Source organism: Tachypleus tridentatus, chromosome 7, assembly GCF_004210375.1.
Source record: "Tachypleus tridentatus isolate NWPU-2018 chromosome 7, ASM421037v1, whole genome shotgun sequence".
Taxonomy (NCBI): Eukaryota; Metazoa; Arthropoda; class Merostomata; order Xiphosura; family Limulidae; genus Tachypleus; species Tachypleus tridentatus.
The window spans coordinates 104522434-104534445 of record NC_134831.1 but is presented as its reverse complement, the minus strand read 5'-3'; the positions used below and the strand labels follow the sequence as shown (position 1 = coordinate 104534445).

General features: G+C 32.6%; 1 pseudogene across 1 annotated transcript; it reads right to left on the bottom strand.

Annotated features, from left to right (window-relative positions):
- Positions 1-10340: 10340 nt before the first annotated feature.
- On the bottom strand, positions 10341-11518 carry LOC143256319 (C-reactive protein 1.1 pseudogene; annotated as a pseudogene). The gene is made up of 2 exons (XR_013031240.1): positions 11470-11518; positions 10341-11116 (listed from the first exon to the last, which is right to left on the bottom strand). The product of XR_013031240.1 is annotated as a C-reactive protein 1.1 pseudogene (transcript).
- Positions 11519-12012: the final 494 nt, after the last annotated feature.

Here is a 12012-nt window from a genome sequence, read left to right as displayed (position 1 = left end):
CATTAAATGTTGGAGTAAGATATTATCAGACACCACATTATGCCATCAACTAAAATAGAAGAAGTACAAAATAAAATTTTGGTGAAGCCAACCATTTTTAGAATTGTCTCTGCTCTAATAAGCAGCCCATAAATCGCCACCTAAAACAGCACAGAGATCAAAGTTATTTTTATCATTTTTGGCTGCCTTTAAACAAAGATGTACCTCAAGCTATTAATTTTTAGCGAGTTTCTGTGTAAATTTCATGGCAATTGGTTTGAATATCTCATCAGAATACTTGTGACAAAACACGCACAAAGTATGTCTGTGATAAAGCGCAACAAATATCGAAAACCGGTTTCTAGCGTTAATAAAAAATAATTAGAATTTTAAATTAGAAGACATACGGCTTTACCACTGGGAAGCAATGATTTATTAATCTCGGTCGATCACTTCCTCATACCTGTACTAAAAGAAAATAAAAACACTTATGCTAGACTATAACCCTTTGTATATCTTGTTTAATAACAAGAAACAACAATTAGATTAAGATATCAAAAACGTATTTATAACGGATAGAATGAAAAAGTGACAATTCTCCAAAGGAAGAACGAATATCGATCCGATCACATAGATCAGCTTCGATATATCTTAATATATATTTTTTTTCATTGCAAATTTTACAGTTACTGTTATTCAACTGGTGTCTTTCTAATTCGAACTTTGTTTACCGTCTTCTTACTTTATGTTCCGTTGGGATCTATTCACAAATAAATCTCGAATATTAAAATTTTCAATGAATGAGCAATTTACTGTAAAAACAACAATACGTCTGCATAATGCGCCTGCGTGATGCTCTTGGGTAAAATTAGCACTGTGCGTGTTAATAACGCATAATTACAAACAGAATTATGAGCACTTTAGAAACTAAGCTATCATAGCACCACCCCATTTCCAAAACTTTAAAGATACCTATAAATATATTTAAAAGCATTGTAACAACATCAACAGTATATAAGAAGCGAAGACAGATACCAATATCTTAGAACATCCCCAGTTGAGGAACGTCTTACTTTTATTTGAAACTAAATCATTACCACGATTATACTATATGTGTTTGTGAAATAAACTACTAAGTACTTTGAAACTTTATAACAAGAACTACTAATATGGTGGCACAAATTTCGCCCTTTCAATAATTTTTCAACGTACACATTTCAAAGCAAACTTTTAAACAAAAGAAACACACTTATGACAACATTTTTTCCAAAATTCGTTAAATAATTGAAATGGGTGTAAGTAAGTGAAGGTCAGGTTTTTATACGGGACCGGAATCCTAATAATAGGTGTCTCTAACTTGTTGACGATAAATTTCAACAATACATGGACTACACACAGTCTATTTGATTAAAAAACGGTATATTTAAAACATGTCAAACATACGTGCAGAATTTCGTTACACTGTTTATTATCAGACATCAGGAATGCATATGTTCTAACCTTTATAGTGTCTTATTATCATTTATATGTGTGAAATATTTGTATGTTCTAATTGTATCTTTTATTTTGGCTGATTAAACTGAGAAATCATTTAAAATAACATATTATAAACAATAACTTGTTATGCTACCTTTTATATGGCAAGAAATGACCAGTTGGACCGAGTTAAAATTTTTAGATAACAGAAATGGTCTTGTACTTTAGGTTAAGAACGAGAAATTACGATTAAGAATTTGTTTATAAGTGTGAAATTGGTTAAACATTACTCTAAATATAATCTCTGTGTGTGCATATTTCCTATTTATCCATGAAAAAATCAACAATGAAATGCTTCTTCACAATCACTCATTTTTGCAATTTAGTCTCAAAGATAAATGAGCTTTATACTAACGCAAACGATAGCATGATAGCAGTTATAACTAAAGCTTTAGATGTAGCATATCTCATAAGGTTTTATGTGTATTTGTCAAGATGAAAAACGTGAATATGAAAATACTCTTTTGTGCTTATTTATTGCTGAATGCGAGTTTTGGTTTCAGCTGTAAATAGCGTATTTGAATAAGACAAACTTTATGTTATACACACACGCACAATTAAAAATATATTTACATTTATAGGGTTGGACTGCAACATTTTGTAGATTTTAATGAAAAGTTATACTTTTTTGGATACAGCTGTGATGGAAATTTACTGTTGCATTGTCTAAATAAATATTTACGAATTTTTGTGTAGTTTGAAAACAGGTGCAGTGGGATTTATTGTTTAGATATACAAACTGGAATTTGATCAAGTCATTATAGCATAAAAATTGCTGAAGTTACGCTTATATTTCACCCATGTTACGTCATTCTACTGTTACCTTTTGATTACCTTACATCTTGTGTATACACATCAGTATATGTTTCACGTAAATTGTTATATAGATTTTTTTTATTATGTTTGCTTATTACTCTGTCAACAGCACTCAAAATTCCTTTTCTCAGGAACACTTTCTGTTCAAGGACGAGTACCAAATATAACAACTGATTGTGAAAGATATGTGAAGCCACAAAATGTGTTGGTACATCTTTGTTTAAAGGCAGCCAAAAATGATAAAAATAACTTTGATCTCTGTGCTGTTTTAGGTGGCGATTTATGGGCTGCTTATTAGAGCAGAGACAATTCTAAAAATGGTTGGCTTCACCAAAATTTTATTTTGTACTTCTTCTATTTTAGTTGATGGCATAATGTGGTGTCTGATAATATCTTACTCCAACATTTAATGCAAGTAAAATTTAAAGATCAATTATATGTTAGATAGTGCTATGTTAAATATTTAAGTAAATGTAATAGTTATTTATTTTTTTATTTTGCTTTGTTGTTATTAGAGAGTAACATTTAAACACAATAAAAGGGTTATTTCTTTCCTTCATCTCAAAATCATTTTTCTGCAATAACTTATTTTTTACTTCATAGAAGAAAAAGGATTTCATATATTTTTCTTTCACTATGAAAAAGGTAGGGAGAGATTATTTAATTTAATTTCCTTATATTTTAACTATGTCATTAAATTGTTTCTTATAGCCTGTAAACCTTTACTTGTTCTGGTTCCTTCAGAGTTAACAGCTGTAGTCTAAACATTAACTTAATGAACAAAAAGCTTGTGTTCTCTTAAAATTGTACCCATCTTCCATGTAGGTTGTAAAATAAATATCAGTTCTATACCTGTTTCAGTTATCGAACACAGGTGACAAAATATGTTAATGCTGTTTCAAATCGTATCCAGAAGCTACTGTTAGACTCAGGAAAGGTCAGCAACTTTAATCATAACTGATTCGATTAAAGCAATTTATAAAAATGAAATAAATATTGAAATTTTTTCTGGTATCTTCCCTTTTTAAAATTAAAAGTGTTTCAAAAGAAAGAATGGACTTTTTTATACTTATCACTTGATATAATTTGCACTGTTTTATATTAATATAGTGTGTTTACAATTCATTTTCAATTAGATTTATAGAATTACATGTGACTCCTGCAAAATTATATCTGCAATCATTTTATTGAAAATAGAAGAATAAATGTGTTTTCTAATAAAGTTTATGGTATGAACAGGAGATAAAAATTCTTACGTTTGTTCAATTTAGAAAACGAGTGTAAAAAATGTAGAAAATACGTTAAGGATGTAGTAATAATGTAAGATAATAAATCCTATTCAAAATAATCCTAAATGAGGTCCACTGTAAAAAAACCAATTATTCTTCTCCCAATAACAGTGCTGTATAATGTTGGTTTTATACTTTTTTCTTCCTATATTTACAGATTTAATTACGTACTATTCAGTAATAATATTTTCCACGTTATAACAACGTTAGATGATACAGATTTTATCATTGTTTTAAGGTACTTTTTGCTCCATCAAAAATAATCTGTAATAACTAAAATACTAATATTAAAATATTTAATGGATAAGTACATAGCATATTTGGATTGTGAATGTAAGAACTTGTGGTTTGTGCACCTTTTCTGCAAAAATTCAGTTTACGTTTACTCAGTTATTCAAGAATTGATGATAGGTGCTGTTGACCTAGCTACTTTCCACATAAATAAAATTTATTTGTTCTGAAATGTATTTTTATTTTTACTGACTTGTTTTAGATCTGTTTGCCTTTATTCTCTTTCCAAAACCTGTTCATTTGAAAGGCTTTTGTACATTCATTCATTCATTTTCCTAAAAGTATTAGCATTTCTTTACCTCTCTTTACATTTACCACTATTTTATTATGCTTTTCCTTTATAGTTTTTCAACACATACTCGTAAATTATAACACAGTTTTCAGTTAAATATAAAAATAGATTTTCAAAAGTAATATTAAAGTTTCTAAAAGGTTTTAACAACTTATTATGGCTGAATTCTTGTACAAACAGCAGAACAAGTCTGTCATAATAGTCAAACATGTCAAGCATGAAGGTCATTTTTGTATCTTGATAAAATTACACATGGTAAATATGTAACAATTATTTCTTTTTTTTCTTAGCCTAACCAATCCACATAAATAATGCAATCACCACACTTTGTAATATTTTTACAGAAGTTTTGTGTAATCCTTCAGTTGATTTGAAACTTATCTGTTCATAAAACTGCTAATGCCTAATATTTATAAAATATTTAAATTAATCATATGTTGCTTTTACATAAAATTATGCATTTTTCTAAGTTAGCTACATTTAAGATATACAGATCTGCATACATATAAACATGATTAACACTTTTTTAAGTACATAAGACAATTTAGAAACTGAGGAACAGTGTTTCCAGTATTGCATGCTAAGAATATCTGGTATAAAGCGGAAAAATTTAAAACACACTGCTATTGAATATACAACTAAAATTAACTTTCTTTAGATGGCATTCAATGAAAGTGATATATGTTTGTTTTTTGTTTTTGGAATTTCGCGCAAAGCTACTCGAGGTCTATCTGCGCCAACCGTCTCTAATTTAGCAGTGTAAGACTAAAGGAAAGGCACTTAGTCATCACCACCCACCGCCAACTCTTGGGCTACTCTTTTACCAACGAATAGTGGGTTTGATTGTCACATAATAACGCCCCCACGGCTGAAAAGGCAAGCATGTTTGGTGCGACGGGGATGCGAACTCACGACCCTCAAATTACGAGTCGCACGCCTTAACCCACCTTAACCCATGGCCATGCCGGGCCGTGGTAGATGATTTGGTTGCTATACAGATATAATAAAAATAAACACATACCTAGACAACGTCCATGCTTCCTCGAATGCCCTTGTCAGAATTGCCAGATTGTCAATACTTCATATTTTTCCAATTGTGATTGCTGTGTATGGTAAAAACGTAGACAATATTACACCAGAATTTCTACATGTTTTGGAGTAGTTGTTACATGCTAGCTTGTAATGTCAACTGTACCAAAAGGTTTTCCACCTGTTTCTTGTTCATTGTTTCAATTACAGTAGCAACAAAACAGAATTATTTAACACAATTTTGTCAGAATCTACACTATCCATGAATAGTTTAAAATAACGTATTCTTTAACTACCTATCTGATGTAGAATTTATACCTCTTTTTAAACCTTTGTGATGGGTTCACTACAGCACATACAAAAATAACACTGGATTGCAACTAGTTTTTCGTCAAAAAGAACGTACAGCAGTTATTAATATTGTAATAAACCACCTTATAACACAAAAATGTTGTTTTTATTTAGTTAAAGAATTTGGTGTAATAAGCTCATTTATTTTTAATGTTAATTTCTTCTACACACTAATGCCCACTACAGAAATTATATAATGAGTATACAACACTTCTTACAATAATGAAGTATGTCCCATTCAAGTGACATATTCTAAAGACGACGGGTGTGGGTGTTAAAACTATAATAAAATAAAGGACAATACAACGTTTCGATATTCTTAGGTCATATTCAGGTTAAATAAGATCGTGTAGCCCCCCTAATAGCAGAGAGGCATGTCTGCGAACTTGTACTGCAAGAAACCGGGTTTCGTTAACCGTGCTTAAAATTGAACAACAACAAATAGGGTAAATTCTCTAATGTATAAAACCACTACGATAGACTAGTACGATGAGAAGAAGTTCAAAAAACGAAAATTGTGTATTTCACTTGAATTATATTCCTATCTGACCACGATAATGTTGATATTGTAAGTACTCGCCCCATCTTCAATTGTTTTTTTAACACACTAATAAAATTCACGGAACTCGACAGAAACGTTGAATTTGTATACAACGTTTTTCACAGCAAAATTATTAGGAACCCTAAAACACATATTCAAACATGTTTATTGTACTTTCATTCTCTGTGAAATTTAACAATGTAGCATTTTTAGCCAGCATAAAAACGACATAAAAGTGTTCTAAAAACTGGCTTTTCAAATTATCATTTTTATTCTACAGCATTGCATAAAAATTATGACGCACGTGTTTAGTGGCAGAATTCTTTTTAATTTGAATACTACATGCTCGATCACCCACGATGGACACACTGTGAGTATTCTTCAAAACAAATAAACGAATAATTGTTTCTGTGCATTTATTTTGCTTCATATTTATACGCAGTTAATGGGCAAACGTTTAATTTCCCACATTCGAAACTCGGCAAGATATATCGAGTTTTGACTTTTCAATACATGTTCTAAAAGTTAGGACTATCAAGTTCATATTGGAAATGCTGTTTAAAATACTTCCTCATAAAAAACGTTTTCAATATTTGCACCCTCAAGGACACAATTTTTTTCAAAAGATCGATTGACCATACCCCTGATAAAGATACGTAGAGTTTATCCATTAGAAAAAATAGTCTTAGCTAAGCATAACCTCGACGTTCCACATTGTAGTCGAAAGAATCTCGTGAGAACGCGAAAGATGGAGTCCACGAAACGAGATCGTAATTCAATATGAATACCCCTAAATGTGTTTTGATTTGGAAGATCATGATGTGGTGTAGTTGAGTGAAAAAATTAGTCAGCTCCCCTGTTTTTTGCCACTAAATCCAAACCCTTTTGTTCGTTCTTTTTGCCAGTTTTCTCTCTTGTGTTGAACACATTTCATCTTGCAGTCTGAAAAATACAGAAACAAAAATAAAAAACAGAAAAGAATGTAGATCATATATAGTTATAATAATTAGAAAAAAACACTAAAATTCGTAAACGAAAACGTTGCTAAGACAGTCAAACATGCTAAACTCTAGGTCTACATGTAGACAAAGATTATCAGAAAGTTATTCTAGGACTTAGGTTTATCAGCACATAAACATGAATTTATAAAATACTTTATTGATTTGCTGCATTCTGATTGGTTGAAAACATTTCGAGACTAACTTCAATCCATTTTCTGAGAGTTAGTTTTCAGTCATTCCAAAGGTTTCATAAAGTATGTTAGCGATAAGCAAGAAGCATTGTGAGCTAAAAAAGTATTCCAAAACAATTTCTGATCAACAACACATACTGTAGTAGCTAATCGACTAAAGTTGAGTATGGCAGTAAAAGAGTTAAGGAATGATAGCTCGGAGAAAACTTTGTTGTGCTCCCCTTCCATTGGAGCCCTAGGCACGTGCTTATTTTGCTTAATGGTTAATCCAAGGCCGATCACCAGCAAACCGAGTTTTCTGTTTTCCGTGGGGCGTTACTATGTAATGGTCAATCCCTCTATTCGTTCGTAAAATAGTAGCCCAAGAGTTGGTGGTGGGTTGTGATGACTGTCTTCTCACTAGTCTAACACAGCTAAATTAAGGACGTCTAGCGCAGATAGCTCTCGTGTAGCTTTGCGCTAAATTCAAAAATAAACATTAAAAATGACATTGACAGAAAACAATCAACACGAGCAAGAGTGAAAATTCAGGAATAATAGATGAGACAACGTAACAATTTTCCAAATTGTGTAATCATTAAACGTTGGCCTCTCTTGGTTGATTACCGGACAACATGGGGCTTGAGGAGAGGGTGGAGAGAAAAAGCAAAACACTCAAGGTGGCTGGTGGTGTGTGTTGCGTTTGTTTAGTGAGGTAACGTAGTTGCATGGGGAAATATATCTATTTCAAGTGACTAGTGTTCCTGCAAATTTGACTATCGTCGTTGAAAAGTCATTTTGATTCTATGTTCTTTCTTAATACATTGTAGAAAGACTTTAAAAGCATCTTTTAATTGTGTTTAGCTCATTTATATCGTGTACTTCTGTGCACGGAGTGTAAATTGGGTAGTGGTAAACTAATCTTATTACTTTCGATTGAGCGGATTCTAGTGTTTGATAAAGAGAGTTTGGTAGGTGAAGTGACTTTCCGATTCTAATACTTACTAGTTGTACGTTTTATATATGAAAATAAGTAGCGGATTTTAATATGATTTTAATAACTATGCTTGTTTTAATTTAATATATCTTTAGATATGTGTGTATCTTGTATTGTTAAATGTGTAATGCGCAAGTCCTGTCTGTTCTCTAAATTTCTAGAATATTTTGTAGTATAACAATAAACAAGATACGTTTTTCCAAAGCACTCGTTTTATCTTCGAATATTTTTGTGAACTGAACTTTTAAGAACGTCGCCCTAAAGTTTTTTTAATTGACCTGCACTCCTGCGGACAGTTATATAATAATGTTGGTCTGCTAAAGTCGAGAATGTTACAGGCCTCCTAAGCTATAATTATGAAAAACGATTATTGTTTGTTTTGAATTTCGTGCAAAGCTACTCGAGGGCAATCTGCGATAGCCGTCCGTAATTTAGTAGTGTAAGACTAGAGGGAAGGCAGCTAGTCATCACCACCCACCGTCAACTCTTGGGCTACTCTTTTACCATCGATAGTGGGATTAACTGTACATTATAACGCCCCTACGGCTGAAAGGGCGAGCATGTTTTGTGCAACAGGGATTCGAACCCGCGACCCTCAGATTACGAATCGAACGCCTTTACCCACCTGGCCAAGCAGGGCCTAAAACGCTTATGAATCGGAAAATTATTTCAATTGATGAGGAACGTTTTCAGATTTCGAACATTCCAAAACTCAGTGAATTAACTTTGGACATTATTATTTCTACGAGGATATTGGATATTTTCGTTGGGAAAAATTGATGCATTTGAATAATAGAGCTTGCTAGAATTCCCGTAAAATGAAATGCGAATCAAAATAAAAGTAATTTTCACCTCGTGAACTGTATACAAAATATTGAATTCCAGATCAGACACAGGACTAAATATTGTTTGTAAGCTCCTAAAACTTTTGTGTATCAATCATTATCTGTAGCAATCACTTCAATGAAAAAGGAAGAAAGTGCTTTGTTACAACCATGTTGGCAAATATCATAAATTTCACATATATCAATATTCAATTGACTTTTAATTAAAATTTCCATTTATTTGAAATCGTAACATGTAATGCACATAAAATAATAAATCGGTGATTTGTTCGAAATTATTGTTCGTAACTATGAAGGGGGTAAGTCTTCGGATTTACAATGCAAAAATCAGGGGCTCAATTTCCCTCCGTGGACTCAACAGACATCCTAATGTGGCTTTGCTATAAGAAAACACACACACACACACACATAATGCTAAAATCAGATGTTCGATTCCCTTGGTAGACACAGCAAATAGACTGATGTGACTTCGTTATAATAAAAACACACACGAAGCAGGTTATAAAACTTGCGTTGTTGCCTTCAACGCAACCTTTGGTAGTTATTTATGTTTAGATAATCGGTTCATTCCTTTGCTTTTGTAATTATGAGAACGATACTGGGCTTCTCTCTAGAAAACATCATGTACCTGAAAATATTTCTCACAAAATAAATGCGACAAGGGTATTTTTTTATATATATAGTGCGTTGTAAAGAGCTGCCACGTACACTTTTAAACAGTGATGAATTTTTATGGTATCACACTACTTATGTAATTCCTACACACCTCTTTACAATCCGATTTTATATTGAATCAGCGTTTCACGAGGCTTGCTAATTTATATATTCAAAATAATTTTGATATAAAGTACGGAATCCTGTATTTTGCATCAGGGTCTATCAGGAACTTGTGGGTTACCTGAATTTATAAACTCAGCTAGAAGTTTAAATTATATAAGAAATGAATAGACTGGACACATTTTAAGAACAGTGAAAACATTCTTTATTGGAAAAGACACACAAATGAGTGTGTGAAAATAGTACACTCCTTTACTGTATAAGTGAGTTGATCTTGAACTAGCAAAAATTAATATGTAACGTTCACAGAATGCTACTAAAAATGCAAGAAATTATACTTTGAAGTTTTAATAGATATAAAGTGGCGATTCACATAGAACCATTTAATATATGAAAAGGCAGTTTACAATCAAACAGTAGAAAACATTTGGTACTCGGTTTCCAAATTCTTCTTTTTAATACGTCATCTAAGCACAGATTTCATTCGGTGAGAGAACAACCCCATCGTAAGCCCGAAATTGTGTTTTATCCCAGTGAATTATGTTTCCATAGATATGTCGTTCCGAATGATGGACACATTTACTCAAGTGTTTAATTTGTTCGTGATTCAGAACCGTGTCCCAAAGATTAAGTTCGCTCAGTTCGCCTTCCCAACTTTGATCTCCATCAAACCCACCACCGACAGTATCCTGGTCTTGTCCAAGAACAACTAAGCCACCTTGACGAAGGGTAGCTCCCATGGCGATCCCAGTTGCGTTACCTTCACAATGGAAACCATCCACGGCTATAGTCGTCTCACCTTCCCATGATGACCACGTGTGACATACATGATACCACCTTCCAATATGTATTTTATTTTTGCACTGTACCTTCAGCTGGGGATTCCCATGAACGTTTAAGAAAAAATCACCTTGTTCATCCAGAGATGTTGCAATCTCATTGTCTGTTTCAGTGGAAGCGTATGAAAACATGGTAAGTGAGGCCTTTAAGTGATGAATCTTGAACCAGTAACATAAGGTAATTTCGTGTAGATCAGGCAACGTTCCTATCATTACCAGTCGTGGGAATGACGGAGAACTTGACGGAGGAAATTTAACCTTACTGCTGATTTCACCTTCCTCTAGAGCAGAAGTTAGAAATAATAGAAGGCAAATGAACACAGCGGTCTCGCAAACCGGTCCGTAAAGTGTTTTCATTTTTCCCTGTACGAAACCACCAGAAGTAAATGAATGTAACATATTCTGGTATCAAAAAAATGCGAGTTAAAATAAATTGAAAGTTAGGGTATAATAGTACTGTAAAGACATAGTTTTTTTTTCTTATATCTGTCGCATTGATGAGAAAACAATTAACTCGCCGAAAGGATTAGAGTCTGGTTTTAAAGTGGAGTATGTCTAAAAACTTTCGTATGCTGCTGTATTAAAAATCACTTTTAATTTAAAAGAAAATAATTTCATCAAGCATACAACTTATCATTATGAAAATGGCATGGGAATATACAAATATGTTCAGCAATTAAAACCTGATAATCGTATTGAAATAAGTATAAACTCACGGTCCTGATACTTGCCTGGAAAAAGATTACTGCGTCAGATCTCAGTGGATGTTTCTTGTGTTACAAAAATCTTCACACACAGGTATATATATAGTTATCACTTTTTTTTTCTCCTGGCAGCCTGCCAATTACTGTCTGTTACAGTTCACTTCTTCAAATTGTCACTCAAGAAAAATTCGACAACCTTGTAACGTGTTGATAGACAAAAAACTGATAATTGACGCAGGGTTACTGAAACAGTTTACACGTGTGTGTAACGCCGTACTTAAAATACACAAATCCTCAAACATCAGAGCGGTTGCTATGCTATGACAAGTTTCCTAAATTCCTATTTTTATTTATTAATACTTTGCATTACTTTAACACTAATATTAATTTAGAAGCAAAGATAAGTTAGTTGGTTGAAGCTGACACTTAATTATTTAGTTTACCAGTGAGTTTTATTGCAATAATAGAACTACAATTTAATGAATTGTTCCTCTGTGGAAGAGTCACCTTACGAAATTACAATCTTTAAAGCTGGACTTGGACACAGCAGACAGC